This window comes from Podarcis liolepis, assembly GCF_965112155.1.
Source record: "Podarcis liolepis genome assembly, chromosome: 6".
Lineage (NCBI taxonomy): Eukaryota > Metazoa > Chordata > Lepidosauria > Squamata > Lacertidae > Podarcis > Podarcis liolepis.
In genome coordinates this window covers 35,311,942-35,335,536 of record NC_139559.1, presented here as the reverse complement: position 1 = coordinate 35,335,536, position 23,595 = coordinate 35,311,942, and the positions used below count along the sequence as shown (strand labels likewise).

The window sequence follows — 23,595 nt, the reverse complement described above, 5'->3', positions numbered from 1 at the left end:
ATATATATATATATATATATAACACCTTGCAAAAACAGACAAAAATTATGTGACTTTACATTTTCTAGTAACCAGGCCTTTGGAAACTAAACAGTATATATATTTTTTAAAAAAAATATGTTGACAAAATACCATTTTCAGAAAATCTCAGGTTGAGCAGGAAAAAATGGATTAAAAATGAAGTCCTGAAGGGTTGGTAATGAAGATTATTTTTTATACATGTTCCATTTTCAATCCTTATAAGGATACTTGAAAGTAGTTTTCATTCAAGATACATTTTAATTGGTTGCTGCTAGAATTTTGTTTCTCCTAGAATAGAACATTTGTAAGTTCAGACTATCCACTTTAATTAAATAAAGTGCTCTAAAAGCATGGATTTTGTGGCTGCAGCCTATGCAGCCTATTGAAGATGGAGTACTTGGATTAGAGCCAATTTAGTCTTCCCAACAGAAAACTGGCATTTGGATCAGACTGCCCATGAAATTAGAAATATGGGGTTTTGCATTGTGCCTTTATCTTCTTTCTTATCTATCCCTGCTACCTTATCCCTGGCAGTGCCAGAGCTTCATGCAGAGAGGAAAATGGCACATTTCAGTTGTGTTGTATAAAGTTACAACCTTTTCCCCTGTCTTCAGTGCTGCTTTGAAAAGATGCATAAAAAGAACATACTAAATGGCTGTGGCTTTTCCTTATAGGAAAATGCAGTGATGGGGGAAACTCTCCATTTATCAGCCTATTATCCATTAAAGGCACTGGAGTTTCCCCCACTCTAGTGACACCCCATTAGACTAATATGGGTAATAGCCTTCATGCCCCGTTGAATTTTTTAAAAAATGGCAACTTGCTTGTGCACTACAGTAGAAGTGACCAGGCTTGAACAAGAACAAACCCCCCAGGATCATGGAAATTTGTTGTTATTGCCACTTCTTGTGTAGCTGCCTAGCACAAGGAGTTATTCCCTGTGCTTGATATGTGATGATGAGTGAGGAAAGGTCAGTATTTACTTCTCTCTCTCTCTCTCTCTCTTGTCACTGAGTAAAATTGTCTTCCATAAACACGGTTTTAACATTGGGTCCATAAGTGATTTTGGAGGCCAGTTCTGGATCCACACCTCCTTCCACAGTGGGGACAGTCCTGGTGAGGGTTTGCCAAGCGTGCCTTCCTCTTAGCATGTTTCTCCCTTTTGTCCTGAGTTCAAGCATCTTCAGAGCCCATGACACCTTCGGTAAAGGCTGTTCTCCAATTGGAGCACTCGCAGGCCAGCCATGAATCTGTATAAAGAAGACCAATGACAGTGTGAAGAGTCCTTAACAGTCTTTGTATGGTATTGTTATATCTTTGTGGGGTGCCCTGGCTCCCTTTCTAATTTCTGGACTCTGCTTCTAATTTCTGGGTGCCAGAGGTAGAATCTTGCATGTTAAAATATCAGCCAGTCTGGCTTCCTAATGAAGTAATCACATGGAGAGATAGGCCATTAAAATAACACAAAAGGGATGGGTGATGGCCTATTAAGAAAGCCATCATAAAGCTAAGGCTGTACCAGCTGGAAAATGGGTGAAGCCCTCCCTGAGGTCAGAGTTAAGTAGAAGAAAGGCCAGTAGTAGAGTTTTCAGGAGTGCAGTTTTGCCTTACGTAAGCTGAAACAGTTTGCAAACTGGAGAAAGGGGGGTGGGGTTATCAGAACAATGTGGACTGTCAGTTTGAATCCATGAGTGTGGCCATGAACCTCCATCCTAGATTCAGGTTGTATATATGTGTAAATAAACCATATATCATAAAGACACCACAGTCTCTGCTGTGTCTCATTTCCAAAGGAAACACAAAACCTGAGTAGGTGCCTGAACTCCTAGCTGTAGTAATCCTAGCACACCTCATGAAACCAGAGAGAAAACGGTATCTTGAACTCTGTGATATTAAGTATTTTTTTTAAAAAAAGAACACACAGTAAAGTTCCTCTAAAATCTTATTCTTGCAACATTTAAGCAGTTCTAGAAGGAAGCTGTTCTGCTTTCCAGTAATGCTAAAGTAAGAACTGTTGCAGAGCTCAGTGTTTGAATCAGAGGTTCAAATCTCAGAATGGGCCGGAGGTAAAAATATATATATGGACAGGAATTCCTGAATGACACATACAACAGGAACTTTTAAAGTATGGTGTTTCTTTATTGCTCAAGAAAGGAAGCTAATTTGCAGGAGGGGAGGGAGACATCAATTCAACCACATGATTGCAATTATGGAGTGACTGAAGCTTAACCACATGGTCATATTGACTGTGTGGGAACCTTTACTCACACAAGCATCACCCAGAAATCCGGATGGTGTATCACCTGATTGTGCCCAGCTCTGAATCCCAATGTTGCTCAGTTACCAGCTATAACGATAGGAGCCCCTGGCCATATGGTACTAATGAGTTGTGCTCCAGACATATGGCTGCAATGGGGAAAGATATGAATCATCTCTAAGTGTGAGTTGACTGTTAAAGGGGGTGGGTGGGAGAGTATACATCCTTGACTACTCCACAAACATAATTTGTTTTAATTAATTTTGCTACAAGCTTTTCAGCATTTGGAATCCACTAGAGGGAATAATGTGTTTTAAGCTTGATAATGCTGAGTTTTATAGGGCCAGTGCAGTTCCATCTGGAGAAAAATGGTTGACAGCCACATCTGTGACAATGTGGACTGTGGCGGTTTTTTTGTTAGAGACTATGACGTGCAATGGAAAGTGTGTTTTCAAAAGTAATATGAAAGAAGTGTCATAATGACAATGATGTATATTTCAAAAAAGCAAGCATCATTATTTGTAAGGAACAAATTAATGAAACAGAAGGAAAGCTAAGCCAGTATTCAGAAGTTGGAGAGAGAGAAAGTCTCTTTTACAGGTAATCTACCCCACTATAGGTGTTTCCGTGCGCTGCTCTGGTTCGCCAGAAGCATCTTAGTCATGCTGGCCACATGACCCGGAAGTTGTACGCTGGCTCCCTCGGCCAATAAAGCGAGATGAGCTCCGCAACCCCAGAGTTGGTCACGACTGGACCTAATGGTCAGGGGTCCCTTTACCTTTACCCTATTATATGTTTACAGAGTTGGTGGTGGTGGTGGCATCTGTCTTTCTCAGGAGACAATGGAAGAGTGCACCTTCAGGGGTGAAGACAAACCTGACTTTCAGTCTCCAGGCGCTGAGGTCATCCGCAAGACATTCCCACGTGGTGGGTTTGATGTTGCCAGCCCTCGTGTCTCATTTGCGGACATCTTTGGAACACAGAGTCGGTCTGCCAATGGGCCCAGTGCTGGAAGCCAGCTACCCGTAGAGAACATCCTTGGAGACCCTGCCATCTTCCATTCTGTGGACATGACCAAGTCAGCATAGTTATCACTGAGAGAACAATGTGAACATGCTGAGAATGTGGGCTTGGGAGAGCACCTCTTTGAGACTCTGTAAAAACAACTTCTCAGGGCAGCATACAACAAAACTAAAAACAAATTTAAAATACCTACAATAAAGCAGATTAACAGTAAAACATAAGAATTCGAAGATTACTTTTACACCACATTACCTGAATTTATAGAACTGTGGCCTTTTGATCACCATGCCATGCTAAATTTTAAATAGTGGGGGAAAGCTGTATGGAAGAATACCACGCCAAATTTTGTTATGTGAAATTACAATGCAAACGCCTATGATTTTCTAAGTTAACTGGATTGCTAACAGATTTTTTTCCTGGAAGCAAATAACAGGGACATGAGCACTAAACTTCCACAAGATTTTGCTGGTTTTCCAGAAGTGGCTTTTAGACCATTTGAATAATCACATAATATTTGAAATTTAACAGGTAACAAACATTGGGAAGATGGAATATTGTGCTGTCTATAGAAAGTGTGTGATCTGCTTTCCATTTGGACCAGAGCCTCCAACAAAATTGACTTTTATCTGATTTATATGACCTCTAGTTTCCTGCTGCCCACTATGAATTCCTGCATATGCCAACTCTCACATGTGCAGCATGTGCAGTTTTTAAGTCTACATATGTGACTGGGTGGGGGGACTATGTTGTTGTTTTATGACAAAAAGGGTGTTTTATGACAAAAGATGAGAGTGAATGCACCATTTTGTGGTGGGACACAAAAATTATAATTTATATTTGGTGGTTGTGATGGGTGCATACAACCAGGCAATGGGTAAGAAATTCATATGTGCAGCAATTCAGGTAGCCATCTGAGAGTCACAGAATTTCTCGGTTATTTCAAAATAAGATGGACACTGAATTGATAGAAAGCAGAACAACTTCTCCCTCCTCTGAATTTATCATTCCTATTTTTTGAGATTTTTGCAATCAAATAATCTCACCCAATCTGCCTCACAGCCTTCCCATTTAACAATCAACTTCTTTATATTGGGCAATACAAGCTAAGTGAAGTTTACTTGTCCCATAATACCCACTGCCACATTCTGATATATTTTGCAAATTGTAAAGCAGCACTTTAAAAAGGTTTAATTTTCAAGGCAATTGGTTTGATGGATGAGCTCATCTGCAATACCTAAGAATCAACCATAATAAAATTACAGAAGATGGATTGTAAAACTGGTCAGTTAAGAAGCCAGGCATAAGCAGCTAGGATAGTTAAGCACGGAGCTTGGGTATTTCTGTTGGTGTTATTCTGGTTTTTGTTGTATATGTTCAGAACCTAGATTCTCTTATAATTCTCAATATTCTGTACAGTAGCGTGTATCTTAGAAAGAAATATAGGACATGGAATTATTTACAGAAGACTAAACCCAGGAGACAATACAGCATTACCCTGCCACAAACATATGCATCAGCTGATGAAGCAAGAAGCTTCTTGGTATCCCTGATTATCTGCTTGCAAAAGTATGTTTTCTTTTTAAGCAAAGCAGATTTATTTTCTTCCTTGCGTCTTATACTTACAAAAATTGACATCTACATCTATCAACGTAGAGAAGAGAGCTTCATTTCCACTCCAGTGCACTGTTCTTCACACTATGGAGAATCCTTGCAGCCAATACAGAAGAGTCAGACTGTTATCTGTACATGAAGCTGGAATCAATCTTGGCTCCCCCCTCTTAAAAACAAAAAAAAGCCTCAGCTTTCCAAGACAAATTAATTCTGACATCTTAATTATAAGCTCAGCAGAAAGGTTGGTGCGAGATTCATGAGCATTGAAGATTATCATTATATTGTCATTATTTGCTAATGACTGCAAGTGACTCCAGCACAGAATGGCAATTTATAACCATAAAAAAACTCTGGAAATGCATATTATATTCTATTTGTTCCAAAGGAGTTCTTTTGCTATTATGCTGATAACAAATAACAGAAGCGACAATACTGCTTTGACATTGTTGCTTTACAGGCATGAAACACGTTTTTGTTGTGGCAGCAGTCTAGAAAATATCTGTCAAGTGCTTGGTTATTTTTATACCAAATTGTAAATAGGGCATATTTTTGAGAACCAAATTAAGGAGACATCTCTCATTGCAGAGCTACTTCTCAGTTGACACAAACAGGTCTTAGCATCTGCATGAAACCAATGTCTGAGGCCATGATCTGGACCTAAGTGCTCAGGCCATTATCTTTCAAAAATGTGCTGAGGGTATTGCTAGCCATAGACTGTATGTGGCAGAAACAGGTGGAAGTCATTGCTGGAGACCTTACAGTTGTTTCCCACTTAGGAGGTCACTGTAGCAAATAGGCACATCGATGTTAGCAATCCCTGCAAAAATGGACTGTTACTCCACAGATGGCTTGTGTGGACACCAAAAGGAGATCCCACCACGTAGCTATGAAAGAAATGAGGAGGGCAAGCAGCAATGGAACAGGATTCAAACACTCTGCTCAAAGGCAACGTGGGCCAAATGTGGACTTCTCCAGCATTATTTCACATTAAGTACGCAGCCAAAAGAGATGTGGCAGATTAACCAGAGATGAAGATGGATTACGGTGCAACAAAAGGTCACCGAAAGCAGTTAGAAGTTTATTGTTACTATTATGCTCCCTCCATGCTTCTTCCCAGTAGATGCACCTACAGATAAAGAAAAAAAAATCCTCTGGAAGATGAGCCATTTGGCGAGCACTCCAGGTGAGAGTGTATACACTCATTGGAAAGGAGTACATGGCTGGAGGCTGTACTAAGGAGGCAAGTTTACAGAGGTGGAGGCATTTGTACTTACAAAATGATGCAAAAACTGGTGACTAAATGCATGGAAGGCCTGTGTTATGTGGCTGATATCCAATTGAGTAATGCTCAGTGCAGACCTCTTTATTGCAGTAGGTATGCTCAGCTTATGACTAATATTAGATATCACCCTGAATTGTCAACTGTTCTTTGAAAGAGGGAATTGGAGTAGATGCGTTTTTTGTAATCTAAGGCAGGGGGAGATGCTGCACCCATTGAAATTCTTTCTTCTTCACAGTTATTAATGGCACAAGCAGACAAGTCATACTTGTATGTAGCTACTTTAACAGTAAAGGTATATGTGCAGTAACTACTGGAAACTGGAAGCTTGCCATAGTAGGGTTGAGGTTCAAGGGAGAGGAACCTGGTGCCTTCCAGTTATTATTGGACTCCCAATATCAATCAGCCCCAAGCAGCACGCTGATTGATCAGGGGTGGTGGGAGGTGAGGTCTGGCAGCATCTGGAGGGTCATGGGTTGCCCACCTCTTCTCTAGATCACCTGTCTCCAATGCAGCAACCAGGTTCCATATTGCCTTTCCTCTCCCCTTCTGCTGGGACCTGGATGGAAGCAATGCCCATCAGCAGGAATTTTGGCTTGAAGGGGTTAATTCCTGCCAAGTGCTTGTGTTAACTAGGTATTCCAATTCAGCCCTGGAGATGCTTGACTGAAAAGCTATCAGGGCAACAAACATGCTCTCTCATCTTTCTCTACTAATGGGCTCTTCACTGTACTAGAGCACAGTTTAAAAAAAAATCTGACAGTATCTCTGAAAATAAGCAAAGCATTCCTTTCCTAATTATTCAATGGGCTGCATCAAGTAAACATTAATAATTTAATCAATGTACTTTTGAGCTGCTTTTCTGTGCTGAATTGCGTTAGAACAGCCAGAATACTGAAAGAGCTCCCAAGGGTTATCCTCCAAGCTTTGTATTTAAGAACATGTTTCTTGCAGTGAAGGCCACATCCCAAAAGACCAGCTCATGACCATTTGACCTCCCTCTTGTGATGGTGCAATACCTCTACGGTAACTATAGTTCACTGAACCTTCCCTTTATCTAGTTCCACAGTAGCAGGAAGAAACAATTTATTAATCCACTTCTGGGCTGGCCCCCACTGGTAAGTGTCCCAGCGACAACAGTGGAACTCTGAACTTCAATAAAGGGCTTAGCAAATGAAGTAGATAATTGCTCTTCCAAATAATGACTATGTGTTACAAAGTGTGGGGATATTCTTGGAGCCTTCTGCCTATATATTCTTTAAATCTTATCCTTCAAATAACAACAACAACAAACCCTTTATCAAGGAATATTCTGGGATGCTAATTGAATTGGATAATATTCTATGTTTTGCCCTCTAGATGAGGACAATGATGCATTTAATTGAATGATTAAACACTGAATTATTAATAGAATTAACTGGTCTGAAGGAACTCAACAATGATACATATGCCACACTGCTCACAGACTAAGGACAAGGTGGAAACTAAGGTCATATTCTATCATGTTAGCAGAGAAGAACAGCGTTAGTAAGACTGAACAATTTCATAATAAGATCTAAACTGAGAGTAAGTAGTGACTTAAGAGAGAGGTTCAAATGTCATCTTTTTTTTCTTAAAAACTCACCAGGTGGACTAGGATAGACACAAGTCTCTTAGTACCTCATCATATGGCGATACCAGAAGTTTGCTTTACATGACTGTTACATGGACTGTGAAGGCCTAATTCTCACTGAAATAGTAAACTTATATTCTGGGTTGTACCACTATTGTACCACTAATGCAGATATATAAAGATAGATAGATGCTAGATAGATAGATAGATAGATAGATAGATAGATAGATAGATAGATAGATAGATAGATAGATATAGATAGATAGAGGATAGATAACCAGCATGTCTAGGTTAAAGATTCATGTTCTAGCCTAGTCAATGTAGTGTCTTCCAGTGGCCCATACCAGCAACTGGATTCTTTCTGTGTGCCTTGCACAGCCACTCAGAGGAGCAGCTCACAGAGTATGTGGAGGGACTGGTAGGCTCCTTCCTACTCCAAGCCAGAGTGGAGAGGCACAATTTTTGTGTGCCCCCCCCCCCCGGGCCTGGGCCCTTGGTGGGGGTCAAGTTGGCCAACCCCTAGGTACTCCCCTGCTCAGATGTAAAGTGATTAAATGCAAATGACAACAGGACTCATTTATCTACCATTCATAGCTGTGAAGAAATAGAAGAAACTTGCATGTTATGGTGTCACAGTGGTGCAAGTTTCAGAAAAGCTGGGCCTCCCAAAATGTTCTGATCCACAAACTGTTGGTATTTGACCCATATTGTGATGGGTTACCCTGAGTGTGTCATCTGTAATTGCTGCAGACATGCACATGGTGACTAGAATGCATGAAGATATGTTGAGTGGGACATAGAATCATAGAATTGTAGTGCTAGAAGTGGCCCTGAGGGTAAAGCATCCATGACAGATGACCATCCAAACTCTGCTTAAAAACCTCCAAGGGAGGAGAGTTCACCACCTTCCGAGGGAGTCCATTTCACTGTCAAACAGCTCTTACTGTCAGAATTGGTAATAGTTCAGAAAAGAGCAGTGAATATATATTTCAAGGTTGTTTAATATAAAAGCCATTTTCACTGCAGTTGAAAATGTAAAAATCATTAAAGTAATGGAATGTTGCTAGCTATGTTCTATAGTTATTCCTCTTGGTATCAATTATCCCAGTCACACAATTTCCTATAAAGGTACATGATTAAAATGCCGTTGTTGTTATTATTATTATTTATTTCATTTCACCCTAGATAGCAATAAAAGTACTAAGAGCTGTATTCAAGTAGCTTATTCATTTGCAAGCTTGATAATAACAGGTAGGAAAGCAAAATAAACTTTGCATGATAAACATTTGAGAGCCGTGGGAATTGTCACCCTGTTTCCTTCATGATTTTTTTATTTTCATTTTTATTTTTGAGCAAGTAGGATTACTGATTGGTTCTGTGGCATAATCATCAGCCCAAAAGCCAATGTTTCCTGGTTCTGGAAGGATTTTTTTTTCCTTCTTCAAATTATTGTCTTTCATCAGAGGAGATTTCCTTGATATATGTAGATGCAATTGGAACAAACCATTTTGACCTGATCATCAATACACTTGGAGGATAAATTTGTTCATACTATGAGGTGTGTGTTTTGACAGCAAAGTGTAAGACTTTGCTTAATTGTGGTTCATAAGAGGGTAAGAAGAGCCCTGCTATATTGGACGATAAAGGGCCACAAAGTTCAGCATACTGTTCTCACAGTGGTCTAACAGATGTGTATAGAAGCCCACCAACAAGATGTGAGTCCAACCGCACTGCCGCCCTTGTGTTCTGCAGTGCAGGGGTGGGGGTGGGGATTTGGTGCTCTGGAGTTCCAAAGCCAGGACTTAAGTAGGCAGCAGGCACTGCTAAAGGGAGGGGGTCCTCCCTTTCCTTTCAAAGAGAGCCAGTGTGGTGTAGTGGTTAAGAGCGGTGGACTCGTAATCTGGTGAACCGGGTTCGATTCCCCGCTCCTCCACATGCAGCTGCTGGGTGACCTTGGGCTAGTCACACTTCTTTGGAGTCTCTCAGCCCCACTCACCTCACAGAATGTTTGTTGTGGGGGAGGAAGGGAAAGGAGAATGTTAGCCGCTTTGTGACTCCTTAGGGTAGTGATAAAGCGGGATATCAAATCCAAACCCTTCTTCTTCTTCTCCTATCTACTACATGCTCAGCCAAATTGAGCAGCTTCAGGTGCACGAGAGAGCTCCCTGCAGAGAGCTGTCTCACACACCTGGATCAAGCAGGATTGCCCTCCTGTTGCACTGACTGATGGGGAAGGAATCCTGCTTAGCACTGCAGGCTGCCTTGACATGCTTTGCAAAAGCACTATTTTAAACAGCTTGCACTTCTCCTTTAAGGCAGTGGGCCAACGGCAGCAGGGTGGTGTAGGAGACTCTTCTGAATGCCCAGTTGCATTATTTTTTTTTACCTCAGAAACCTCACTGTTGATGGTGTTAGCGGCAAAAAGATAAACATAAAGGCAGGCAAAGTTTTGGGGTGGATGGAGGCCCTCCTCATTCCCCAGGCTGATATTTTGTTGAGCATCTAGCAGCTAGGGATGGGGCCTGTATGCATCTGTGTGCATGTGAGACTGCGGGGTGATTTTACGTCCTCAGAAGTGCACTAGGTGCTCCCAACCTTGCACCAAGCCCTGGATCAGGTTACATCTGGGGATGAGGCAGCAAGATGTGCCTGCAATGAGCCTGAAATGTGGCTGTCCACACCCAGAGTCCAAGAGTCTTATTTGCCAAGATAGGAAGTGAGGAAGTGCCCAGCTACAAACAAGGATTCACCAGGAGTAGAGGTTTCAAAAATAAGACCCTCCTCTCAGAGAGACCCCTGGAGAGATGGGTGTTGATAGGAACCAGATGAAGTTGGCTGGTAGTTCCAGCAGCTCTAGCTCAACCCCCTCCCCAAGGTGCTGGCCTGGAAGAGCTACTGGAACAATGTCTATGTCCCAGTCACTTGCCTACTATTAGATCTCCTGTCTATGACAAACCTGGCCATGTTTACTCAGGAGCCCAGTAAGAACAGGACAGGTGGCTACACCCACTGCTGGCTTGTGAACCCCCCCCCCCCAAAGGTGAATATCTGCCCTACAGTCTATTGCAACATGCAGGGATTGCATGGCAGACTTGGATGTGTTCTTTTGCTGAGAGTGGCGCATGGGTTCCCAAAAGGTAGAAAGTTTTGAAAAACACTGCCTTAGGACATGCATGTTCTACTGCAAGAAGCAGCTGTCAGGTTCAGACACTGCAGCTTGAAAATACTTTGAAACCAGCAAAATAACTCAGAGGAAATTACAAACAAACAGCACCATAAAAAAACCCCTGCCACTTCTAAATGTTTGTTCTTCAGCATAAGAGGAGCCATATACTGCTACTCATTGGAGGGGATAGAACTTAACATTCATCCTATTACAGTGCTATGGAATAAATAGTTTCAGCAATACAAGTGGGTGTTGGTTGCAAATTAACAATTGATTACATATAAAACACTTTCTCCTAATAAAATGGAATAGCTAATTGATGTATTTTCAGCCGCTTTTTATCTTCTCAGCTCCATTTCAAACCCTTGCTTTGGTTTGCTCTTCTTGAAAGACTAGCAATTATTTTGCAGCAATAAAAAAAAATCAATTGGCAAATTAGAACCATAGTTTGCCTTCAATCCTTCAGTGTTTCTATTCTCTGCCAACTGGAACCGCTCATTTGGAAGGGCTGAACAGATATTGAAATTTCTCCACTTCGTCACTGGCTTCAATATATGCAGTTCATGGGAATGGGAAAGTGGTGACTCCTTGAAGAGGCAACCAGGGCTTATTGCAGGGTTCTCCCCTATATACAGTGGTACCTCGGGTTAAGAACTTAATTTGTTCTGGAGGTCCGTTCTTAACCTGAAACTGTTCTTAACCTGAAGCACCACTTTAGCTAATGGGGCCTCCCACTGCTGCTGTGCCGCTGCTGCTCGATTTCTGTTCTCATCCTGAAGCAAAGTTCTTAACCCAAGATACTATTTCTGGGGTAGCGGAGTCTGTAACCTGAAGTGTCTGTAACCTGAAGTGTCTGTAACCCGAGGTACCACTGTACATGAGAAATTTCAATGATTTCTTGATTCATGTATGGACAATGTGTGGGCATATTTTACTATCCGCAATGTGCCCAAAGAGAACCAAGGACTACTTGTATTCAAAGACAAACTTTTTATGTGAACTAGTCCAAAGAGCTGCAGAGGTTCAAGTCTTTGAAGAATGAATAGTAATGATTATCAATCAAGATATGAGAATATATTGAAATAACTTGGAAGTCTTTTCTCTCTGGGACAGCAGACAGGGACAGCAATATTTCTGCTCCCAAGTTCAAAGGACCCTCAAAACCATAGGTGGGTCCAGAGGCCATGACCCTCACTTACAGATCTGAGAGAGAAGAAACCTCATACCAACATATTCTCCATATTCTTTTTGTCCATAAGAGAAATGTGGTTTGGGCCATACAAGATCTAAGCTTCATAAAGAAGACACACTTGCATGCAGATATGCATCAGTAGGAGACTGTCCATTTGACAGAGTCGTGGTTTTTCATATCTATTTTATATGTTTGCCTAAGACCAGGGTGTGCATTTGGCAGCCCTCAAACTTATTTCATGCAGCCCTCACTAATTTAAAAAGCGCTCTGTAAGTTATCAAAGCAGCCCCTAGCAAGAGTGAACTTCCTTCCCTCCGTGGCCTGCTGGGAAGAGAAGAGAGTGAGAGGGGGATGGCCAAAAGCGAGAGAGAGAAAAGCTGCAACCCCATCCACTTGTGGCTGCGACTCTGCTATTGGCTTTGAACCTGTCCACTGGCAGCATGTGGTCCCTGACAGTTTATCTCCAAGGGAATGCGACCCGTGACAGAGACAAGTTAGCCATTCCTACCTAAGACCAATCTACTGCTAGATCCCAAATCTTGCTGCAAAATCTGGTCCATAGACCAGTGGTTCTCAAAGGGTGTAGCAGGAGAGGATGACAAGTGTGGTGGGAAGATTCAAGGACAATCAAAGAAACATTTAAACATTTCAGTGTAGCGTGGTAGAATATCATTATTTATTTATTTTGCCGAAAATGGAAATCTGAGAGCAAGAGCACCAGGTGATACTGAAGACAATCCTAGTTGTAATCTAGAATCGCTGTTTGAACTGAGTGCTGGAGAAGACTCATCTAATTCGACACCAGTAGCAGGACCCAGCAAACCTTCCCCCCAAAAAAGTTTAGTCAAGAATATGTGGATAGCTATCTGAGTTTTGGTTTCACATGGACTGGAGATGAAAATGTCCCTCAATCTATGTGTTTGATCTGTGGTGAGGAGCCTTTCCAATTCCAATATGTCCCCAAACAAGATGAAAAGACATTTTGTTGTCACACATGGAAATCTGGCAAACAATAATGTTCAATATTTTGAAGGGCTTTGGAAAAGCAGAAATGCCAACGGTCATATTTTGAAATGCTATTAAGAGTCTCAGATAAGATGCAAATTATATCTTACCAAGCGGCTGAATTGATTGCTTAACAGACAAAACCACATACAATAGCTGAAAAATTGATTAAGCCTGCCTGCAGCTTGATTGTGAAAATGTTGTTTGGTGGTAATGCTGAGTGACAAGTTATGGATATTCGTTTGTCTGATTATATAATTCACAGAAGAATAGTTACCATATATATCAGCTAATATTGAGAAGCCTGTTTCCGAAACGAAGAAAAATTCTAAATTTGCCATTTAAGTTAGTGAAGCTACCGACTTTAGTGGAAAAGCACAGTTGCTTGCCTATGTCAGATTCATCCACAATGATGAAAGAATTACACAATTTCTACTTTACAACAAACAAGTAAAACACATTAGAGGACAATATATTTTCTAAACCATGTCTGAGGGTTGGTTTTTTTGGGGGGGGGTGTGATTTCCTGGGATTCTTGTATTGGAATTTGTACGGATGAAGTGCCATGTATGACAGGCAATGTGAAAAGCTTGGTGGCACTCATCAAACAGAAAAATCCAGATGTAATATCAACTCACTGTTTTTTTTACGCAGAGAGTCATTAATCTCTAAGACCCTTGAAGCTGATGTGAAGTTGGTTCTCAATCAGACTGTGCTCCCTGAATTTCATCAAAGCAAATCCACTAAAAACATGCAACTCTGCAAAGAAATGGAATCAAAGTATCAATGCCTAATCCTGCACTCTGAGGATCACTGGCTGTCCCACGGAAAAGTTTTAAATCAGATGTTGAAACTGAAGATTGAATAAAGAGAGTTTTTGGAACAAGAAGAGAATACGTTGTACCACCAGCTGGGTGACAATGACTGGCATGCAAAGCTGGCATATTTGGCCAATATCTTTACCTGGTTGGATGGGCTGCAATGACAATATTCTCACAGATACAGACAAACCATAGCTGTCAACTTTCAGATTTGAAAATAAGGGATCAGCAGCCTCACCTGTCTCGGGGACAGTCTACGGGATATCTAACAATCCGGGATAGCAGCGGGAAGCAGCAGTAAATGGCGCTAGAATAAGGGGGTTTCCCACAAAAAAAGGGAAGGTTGACAGCTATGAGACAAACTGCATTTTTAAAAAGCTTCAGCTCTGGAGTAGAAGAGCAATGCAACATAACCTCGAAATGTTCCCACTGGTAAAAAGTTTTAAGGCGAGCAATGAATTGTATGGCCTCATACAGGAACATATTGCAACACTAGTAGGAAAGAGTGATCATTACTTCTAATTGTTGTCTACATAAAATTTTGACTGGGTTAGAGACCCCTTTGCGGATTGCAGCTGTTCAGGACTGACATTGAATGAGGAGGAGGAAGTGTTCTGCATTTTGAGTGATTGCACCTTGAAAATGAAACACGGGACTGAACTCTTTTTGGATATACAATCAGAAGCAGTATCTATGCCTCTCTTCAAGAGCATTGACTATTGTTCTACAGTTCTCCGTGGCATATTGTTGTGAACAGGGATTTTCAACTCTGACGAATATGAAAGATAAGAAAAGAGACTTTTTGTGTTGATGAGGAAATGAGCTTTCCTGGCAAAAGCAAGCTCACACCACACCTCTCATTGAGTTTGAATACATACTTAAGGTACATATATGAGAGGCTCATTTATAGTTAGATTTTGGGAAGGATTCATGTTCTTATGTAGCTGCATTGTTTTATAGTTTACTTTCTGGATGTCCTATGATCATATTACAAAATAGTTGTGTTCTGTGTTCTAAATAAAGCACTGCTACGAGTTGTTTCTTCTTGTTTTATTCTGAAAGTGTGCCCCAAGGGGGGGGGGGAGTTTGAGAACCGCTGCCAGAGACTTCTATGAAGGAAAATGATATAAGTCCAAATGTACAAAGTTATTCAGAATCTTCATCTTCTGGATTCTAATTTTTGGGATTGCCCAGTTTGTTTCACTGGCTTCACTGAATTTCTGATATTTGGCATATATTCAGATGTCCCTCTTGTAATATACATCGGACTCTGCTGCACTGTAACTTTTGTGAAAGTGCTGTGATAGCTATGCACATATATGTCCTGTTTATTTCATTTAGTTTAATGAAATGTGTGAAATGTGATAATGTGCAAAGCAGCTGCCAACATGGTGCCCTCCAGATGTTGTCGAGTTCCAAACTCCAGCAGCCTCAGCCAGTTTGACCAGTGGTTGGGGATGACAGGAGTAGTAATCTATCAATACATGGAATGCATCACATTGGCTGCTCCTGTTGAAAGCTTTTGCCCACATAATTTCTTGACAATCGGAATGAATTCTAGGCAGGGACGTTAAGGAACTAGAACACGTGGCCTCCCATCGGGACCGTGTAGTGGATTACAGCTCTTGGGAAGAAATGAGCATTTACTTAAAGGTTCACATGATCCATTCCTAATCTCTGTGAATATGACAACGAAACCTGACAAGTCTGCCGAAGACTCCTTGAATCCCATTAATGATGTAAAACCAGTGACATGGCTCAACTGCTTAAAATGCAAGCCAGCTTCAGGTAGATACTGCTGGAAAATAGGCCATCTCTGAGAAGGAAGCTGGAAAAGAGGATTTTAGGAAATGATGATCAGAGACTGGAAAATATAAGCATTCTTATTTAGTGTATTATTCATGTATGCAAACCTGAAATTGGCAGGCTTGTCCTTTAGTTTCTAGAGGTCTCTTGTCAGAGGCAGGGACAGAACTATCTTCGTTTAATACATATATGACCACTACACCATTAGTCTGCAATGCAAATGAGATTTGAACTAATGATGGAAAAGATTGGGTTCACAGGGTTGATTTGTTTGTTTGTTTTGCTTTTGTGAACAGGAAGATTAAAAGAATACCAAGTTCAGAAGATCCATGCAAATAACAATAACTGCAGCCTTTATGCCATGATTTAGCAAAATGAAAGCTCTCCAACTACGTTTCCCCCTTAAAGAGACAATGAGACATATTGCTTTGAAAATGTTAAGTGCAAAGAAAGACATTGACTCCTGCTGCAACCACTCTATGATGACTTGCATCTGAGACTCTGCTGTCAGCTTCTGCCAGCTTTTATTGATGCAATATTGACAAAGGACAGAGGTACAGTTCGGGGTTAGCGAAACCAGCCCCCACTAGGGGCCCAGGTCCAAGAAGGGGCACAAAATCACCCCAGAAATCTGTCTCCAGTTATATATATATGAGTTTAGACAAGAGCTGGGAGCTGAGCAGTAGGAGAAATGGAAAGGCACTATGAAGGCAGACCGCTGGAGACAATGGATTGTATGACGTATATATATGTGTGGTCATGTGACGCCACTGTAGTGGTAAGATTAAATGCAAGGAATGTTATGCGGGGCGGGGGGGAGAGATCAGTATAACTCTTTGCCAGCAGCACAAGGGACCCTAGGTACACCTCTGACAAAGGATTGATCCAGTTCCTGAAAATGCATTTTTTAAAAGGCTTGATTCTCAAAGTTGGACTAAAATACCTGCACCCATATTGCTGAGGAGATGAGAAGGGGCACTGAACTGCTACAATGAAAGTTTACAGCTATGTGGCAGAAAGGACTTATATTGCTAAGGAAAAACACCTGCAGAAGGAAGAGAAGTGCTGGCAGATTGAACCATGGCTAATGAGATTAAATTGATGAAAAGCATATATTAACACAGGAGATCAAGAAAGCTGTAAGAGTTAAAATGTGGGGAATGTTTTGGCAAGGTAGCTGCAGAATTGTCTATACCCTAGGCAGTAAATATTCATAAGCAGGCAAGGTAAGGCATTCATGCATATTTAATCATTATGATCCTTGCATACAGCATGTGTCATGGCCTGTGAGGGAACAGATTGCTTGCTGGGACTCTTCCCTCTGCAATACACAGTCTTAGGATTTGCCTAGAGTAAGGCAAGGACAAATATTTGTTTGTTTGTTTATTACATTTAGATCCCACCCTTCCTCCCAAAGGAGCCCTGGGCAGCAAACAAAATGTGATCAAACATCTTTAGAACAATACCAATACAGATGCAGACAGGGAAAGATCTCAACCTTAAACAGGTGCTGAAAAGACAACAGTGATGGTTCCTGTCTAAATATTCAAGGGGAGGAAATTCCAAAGGGTAGGCGCCCAATTCCTACATTGTGCAGAACAGACTTCCTGATACAGTGTTTCCCAACCGGTGTTCCGCGGCACACTAGTGTGCCGCCGGAAGTTGCCTAGTGTGCCGTGGGAGGGAGGCGGGCGAGTCGGGCTAATCCTCCGACGAGCTCCACCTCCAGACCCATTGCTCAAATCCTTTAACCCAGGAGGGCGGGGAGGGGGGGGGGGAGAAAGAGAAAAAAGAAAGGGTGGAAAAAAAGAAGGGGAAGAGAAAATATTTTTTTAAAAAAAGGAAAGAGAGGGAAAAAAGCGAGGGATGGAGGAAGGGGAATAAACAGAAGGGGAGGACAATGAAGAGGGGCGGGACTTGGCAGGCAGCAGATAACTGGGGAGGGGGGCGCGGCTGGCGGCGGCTCAAGGCAGGAAGGGAGGAGCTGCCTCACGGAGAGTCTTGGGCTGCAGAGATTTCCCGTTCAGGAGCGCGGGAGGCCACGCCGTGGATGGGAATCTCCTCCTCCTCTTCCTCCTCCTCCTCCAGGAGAGAGGGTGGTCCGCCCCACCGAGTCGGGCCTGCTCAAGCGTGGGAGCCTATAGTTAGAGCTCAGCTCCTTTTCTTGCCTTCCCCGCCCCCCCCACGGAGCACATTTTCCTTGCCCCCCCCAACCCCCGCATGTAGAATAGAAGCCCTCCAGCCTCCACGGTGCACAAACTCTCCCCTCTGCAACGAAGCGCTTTGTTGCATATCTTTGGTGAGGTTTTTAGGCAGTCTTGGTGCACCTTAAATCAGCGCTAATTGCGCCTGGATGCAGTATTTACTTCCGAGTAGGCCCCCTTCTCCCCCCCCCCCCCGGTAGCACCTGACGTTGCTATTCGTATCATCAGGTTTGTTTGTTGATAATTTAATTGTTTTAAAAGCATCATGCTAAAGAGCTCTCTCCCACCCCCAGACCCTTGGGCAAAACAGAAACACACACATACACAAACACAGAGATTGAGCCCTGCAGGTTTTATGAAATGAATAGATTCTGAATGCCTGTTTCAGTGGCTTGTCCGCCTTAGGCTGCTGGGCCAGACACCTGTTACACGGTGCAGTCCGTAAGCTGTGAGCGCTGCTACCTGCCGCCGAGACCACGTAACGACAGTCTTGAAAGACCTACATTGGCTCCCAGTACCTTTCCGAGCACAATTCAAAGTGTTGGTGCTGACCTTTAAAGCCCTAAGCAGTTTCGGTCCAGTATACCTGAAGTAGCGTCTCCGCCACCATCGTTCAGCCCAGACACTGAGATCCAGTGCCAAGGGCCTTCTGGCAATTCCCTCACTGTGAAAAGTGAGGTTACAGGGAACCAGGCAGAGGGCCTTCTCGGTAGTGGCGCCCGCCCTGTGGAATGCCCTCCCATCAGACATCAAAGAGATAACCATTACCTTCTATGCTGTTACTATTTTTTAATTTTTTTTTACATAAGTAAAAAGTGACCTTTCCCCATCTGGCATGGTGGTGTGCCTCGAGATTTTTTTCATGAAACAAGTGTGCCTTTGCCCAAAAAAAGGTTGGGAAACACTGTCCTGATATGATGGTACCTGTAGGAGGCCCTCAACCTGATTGTGTAGTGAATGATTGGGTACATAAGGGGGTGAGATGATCTTTCAGGTTTCCTGGTTCCAAAATGTTGTTGTTTAGTCGTTTAGTCGTGTCCAACTCTTCATGATCCCATGGACCAGAGCACGCCAGGCACTCCTGTCTTCCACTGCCTCCCACAGTTTGGTCAAACTTATGCTGGTAGCTTCGAGAACACTGTCCAATCATCTCGTCCTCTGTCGTCCCCTTCTTCTTGTGCCCTCCACCTTTCCCAACACCAGGGTCTTTTCCAGGGAGTCTTCTCTTCTCATGAGGTGGCCAAAGTATTGGAGCCTCAGCTTCACGATCTGTCCTTCCAGTGAGCAGTCAGGGCTGATTTCCTTAAGAATGGATAGGTTTGATCTTGCAGTCCATGGGACTCTCAAGAGTCTCCTCCAGCACCATAATTCAAAAGCATCAATTCTTTGGTGATCAGCCTTCTTTATGGTCCAGCTCTCACTTCCATACATCACTACTGGGAAAACCATAGCTTTAACTATACGGACCTTTGTTGGCAAGGTGATGTCTCTGCTTTTTAAGATGCTGTCTAGGTTTGTCATTGGGTTCCAATATATATAGCACTTTATGCAGCAAAAACCAGCACCTTGAACTTAACCTGGTTGCTAATTGGCAGACATTTCAAGTATTTCAACAGTGAGGTAGTGTGTTGGTGATTTCTTGCCCCACTGAGCAGTCAAGTTGCCACATTTTGCACCAGCTGCAGCTTCTGGACCAACTGCAAGGGCAGCCCCACATAAAGCACATTGTATTAATCCAGCCTGGAGGCTACCAGCAGACAGGTTATCCTGATCCAGAAATGACTGTAGCTGCCTTACCAGTCAAAGCTGGTTGAAGGCACTCCTTAGCCACAGAAGTTACCTGGGGCTCTAGCGAGAAAGATGGATGCAGGAACATCCTCATGCTATGAACCTGCTTTTTCAAAGGAAGTATGACTATTTGTCACACATTCACAACTTTATTAACACCTCGTAAATGCCAGCTGCAATAAATTTCCACAAAATATGCAACCACAAACTAAACATGGAAGTTTAGAACAAAAACTTCTATAATATGAATTGAGAGGAGCAGGTGCATAAATTATAACCAAAAAGGAAGGATAGAGGTATAAAATAGGTGGGGAGATACCATTTAAGAGCACAGTTTATACTGTTATAGCAGGCACCCCCAAACTTGGCCCTCCAGCTGTTTTGGGACTACAACTCCCATCATCCCTAGCTAACAGGAACTGTGGTCAGGGATGATGGGAACTGTAGTCCCAAAACAGCTGGAGGCCCGAGTCTGGGATGCCTGCATAGGAATGTTCAGCTTTTCTAGTTTTACGAAATGAACTTTCGATATGATGAAAAGTTTTGTGTAACATGAAGTTTTGTGCCACATTTTAGGAAAGATACCAACAATTTGGAACAGGTTCAGAAGAATGCAGAAAGCTGGGAATGTGGAAGCAAGTCTTACAAAGAACTGGGGTATCAGGGCCCAGGAGTCAGATGCCTCTTCATTGGGTAATGGAGGCTAGGACTCCAAAGCTGACAGGGAAGGGCACCAGAAATAGTGCTATGAGGTGGTCAGGCCAGTGCTTGGCAGAAAGCCCGGGCATGTGGCATTTCCTTCCTCTGACTTAGGGACTCCAGGAGAGCCAGGAAGACCTGAGACTTCCCTACTCTGCTGCCATTGGAGGTTCCTGGGGAAAGGTGGGCTCCTTTAAGTAAATAAGCATTTTGCAACACAGGTGCTGCTAGCAATTAGGCTGCATCTGCTGCTGCTATGTAAGAGCTCAGTTTCCACTTCTTCCTTGCTGCGGCAATTTCCTGGAACCTTGTGGAACCTTACTTTTTCTCTCGGCTCTATCTTCCTTTACAATCAGTTTGAGACTTTCTTGCTGTGCCGAAAAGAAGTACATGAATATGTTTAGCTTGAAGAAGAGAAAACGGGAGGCATAATAGCACTTTTCAAATCGCCGAAGGGCTCTCTTGCAGACGTCTGAGCTGGCTGCTCCAAGTTCAGACTGCATGGCACTCACAAGCCACTATTGAGTTCCTATACTGATAATTTAGTAGCTCTCACCACTATAACTAAGCCAAGTTTTACTGCTTGTGCAGCTGTATGGAAAAGCACATGAATCTGACCTTCGGAGAGTAAACTGGTTTTAACTTACCAAATTTGTGGTATTTTTCTATACTAGGGGAAGAGGGGCATATTTTAAAGGTCTAACAGTTTATATTTCTGTGCATATCTTGTGATTTAAAATCTCTGCTGAGGTTCTCTCACCAGTGAGTAGTTGCCCCAACCTTGGATCTTAACACCCAGGAATTCTCCTTTTATACCTATTTTTTTCCTTGTCACCAACAGTTTTCTTCTTTTGTGTTCTAATGAATGCAAATAAATTGTGACAGAGCTTGCTGTTGCAATGGTTTTCCTCACTTTCATGTGTTCATAGAAGCCACGGACATCTGTAAAGCATTATTGTTTATTTCAATGAACAAAGTGAAGCAGCTTCTGTGCCTCCTGCAATCCAGAAGTCCCCTGCCAACCTTAAATGGTGTGATTTTTGTAAGGGGCAGGATAGCCATGTCCAGATCATGGGAGGTATCCTGTACTTTCTACTGCACTCTAGTAAGTAGGGATGGAGGAGAAAATTCAGTTTGGTTTGAGTCAAACAGCAGGGAAATAGCTCAGTTGTTAAAGCATGTTGTTAATGCCAAGGTTGTGGGTTTGATCCCTGTATGGGACTGCTGCATATTCCTAAATTGCAGGGGGTTGGACTAGATGATCCTTACGGTCCCTTCCAACTCTGATTCTATGAATCCACACTTCCCAGAACAATGTGCAAACTGCAAAACATCCATCATTAGAAATATGCACTTCTACAGGAGGTTTTGCAATGCAGTTAGTTCTAAGGTTTAAAAGAAGCTGTCCAAATTGAATATATCGGAGGAAAGTTTGCATACAATTGTATACATTCATGAAAATGACATACGGAAATGCATGTTTATGCACTGGGGAAATTGCTTGTAAAAATGGGTACAAGCAGCATTCTGTGAAAATGTGTATTTTACAAAGCATTAAAATACTGATAGTTTTTTTTGGTTAAGATTTTTGTTTTTAAAAAATGCAAATTGGTGCAGAAATGTGGAGAACTGAAGGATGGAAAAAAGGAGGAACAGAGAGAAACTGAAATTGACACATTCATCAATCCCTAGCAGTAGATGCATATTTTCTTATCTGAACACTGCAGAGATAAAGGAAAGCTGCAAGTGGTAGAATTTTCCCTTCTGTGCAGCTGTTAAAACTACAGCCCACTTCATCTCTTTTGGAAATCCCACGAAAGACGTTTAAACAAAGCAGACACAGATCATACTCATGTCCAAAGGAAAATAATACAAAGAGAGATGAGAACAAACAAAAACACAATGTCAAGGTGAAGTGAGGCAACTGGCAACGTAGAGATGCCTGGAGTGGAAATGTACGTGGATTATTGGTGGGCAAAGTCAACTTGTAGATTAGTTGCTTAACACAGCGCTGGCTGTGTGAGATGAATAAAGGTTCTTTTATTTGGCGAGAGAGTATCTAGAAGATTTCTCCTGGAACAAGGTGAATGTGTGGGGGGTGGGGAAGGAGCTGCATGCTAACTTATTTACTTTTCTGGCTACAGACCTTCTTTAAGCAAGGGTCTTATTGGCTTATTTCTAGTATCCTGAGACTGCAGATGGTGACTGCCCATCAGACATGAGGATTTTGTTCTTCTTTGCTGAAATCCTTAGGATTTTGTTGTTGCCTGTTGGAAGCAGATAAAGGGTCACCAAACAACCGGAACTTCAAGTACTAACTGAACTGCATTTCTTTTGGTTAAAATTAAATCTATAAATGTACTTGAGACCAGTCCATGGTTGTATTACAGGGGGCAGAGTGACCCAATCCCCATACTTTTTGGGATTATCCACTTTGATGATGGTTTTATAAGGGGTGCAGAAGGACAATTATTTGGCTAAACTGGAGGGAATCGGAGCTTACGGATTTCCTTAATACCCTGCCTACCTCTTGCTCTTTAATAAAGCACTGCCCACATTTATTTGTGTATTTTTCAGTATTGACCAGTAACCTTGCCTGGCACCATCACTTTCAAAAATGTTTGGTTCATCGTTTTTCAAAAAACTCACATATCTCAGGCTATAGTTGGGTTTCTGCTTCATTCATTTTGACAAGCCATTTAATTCCTCCTTTTAAGCTGTGGCATAGCACATGCCCCAACAACAAGTCAAAGCCTCACTGATAGGGAGATGTCAAACAGTCACTGCAATTTCTATTATCTGACTCTGCATGGTGAACACTACTGAAGCTGGCAAAGTGGCTCAGGAGAGCTTACAGATTTATTGACTGAACTGTTTATGATTACAACAGTTTACAAGATGACAGGATACTTAAAAGAACATTGTTATATTGTCTGAAAGAGGCTGATATTACTCATTTAGAGTTGATACTGTACTTGTTAATCACTGTGAAAGTATGCAAAACTTCATATTGGATACAAATGTGTCTGATTGGTTTAAGAAGCTAATGAGCCGTAGAACTTAAAACTGACGTCTGGGATCCAGCTCAGGTACAAGCACATTGAGAAATGG

The 23,595-nt window shown here is 42.2% G+C and overlaps 1 long non-coding RNA gene across 2 annotated transcripts in view; it reads right to left on the bottom strand.

The window, feature by feature from the left end:
* Positions 1-1,011: 1,011 nt before the first annotated feature.
* The window catches only part of LOC310709458, a 40,067-nt gene continuing 17,483 nt past the window's right edge, over positions 1,012-23,595 (bottom strand). Inside the window, exons 2-4 of one of the 2 annotated variants that reach the window (XR_014527532.1) lie at positions 4,925-5,078; positions 3,155-3,372; positions 1,012-1,271 (exon numbers count right to left, since the gene is read on the bottom strand). This is a non-coding gene — a long non-coding RNA (uncharacterized lncRNA). Of the gene's footprint in view, positions 1,272-3,060; positions 3,373-4,924; positions 5,079-23,595 lie in introns of those variants that run through there. The other variant, XR_014527533.1, reaches the window with a different exon arrangement.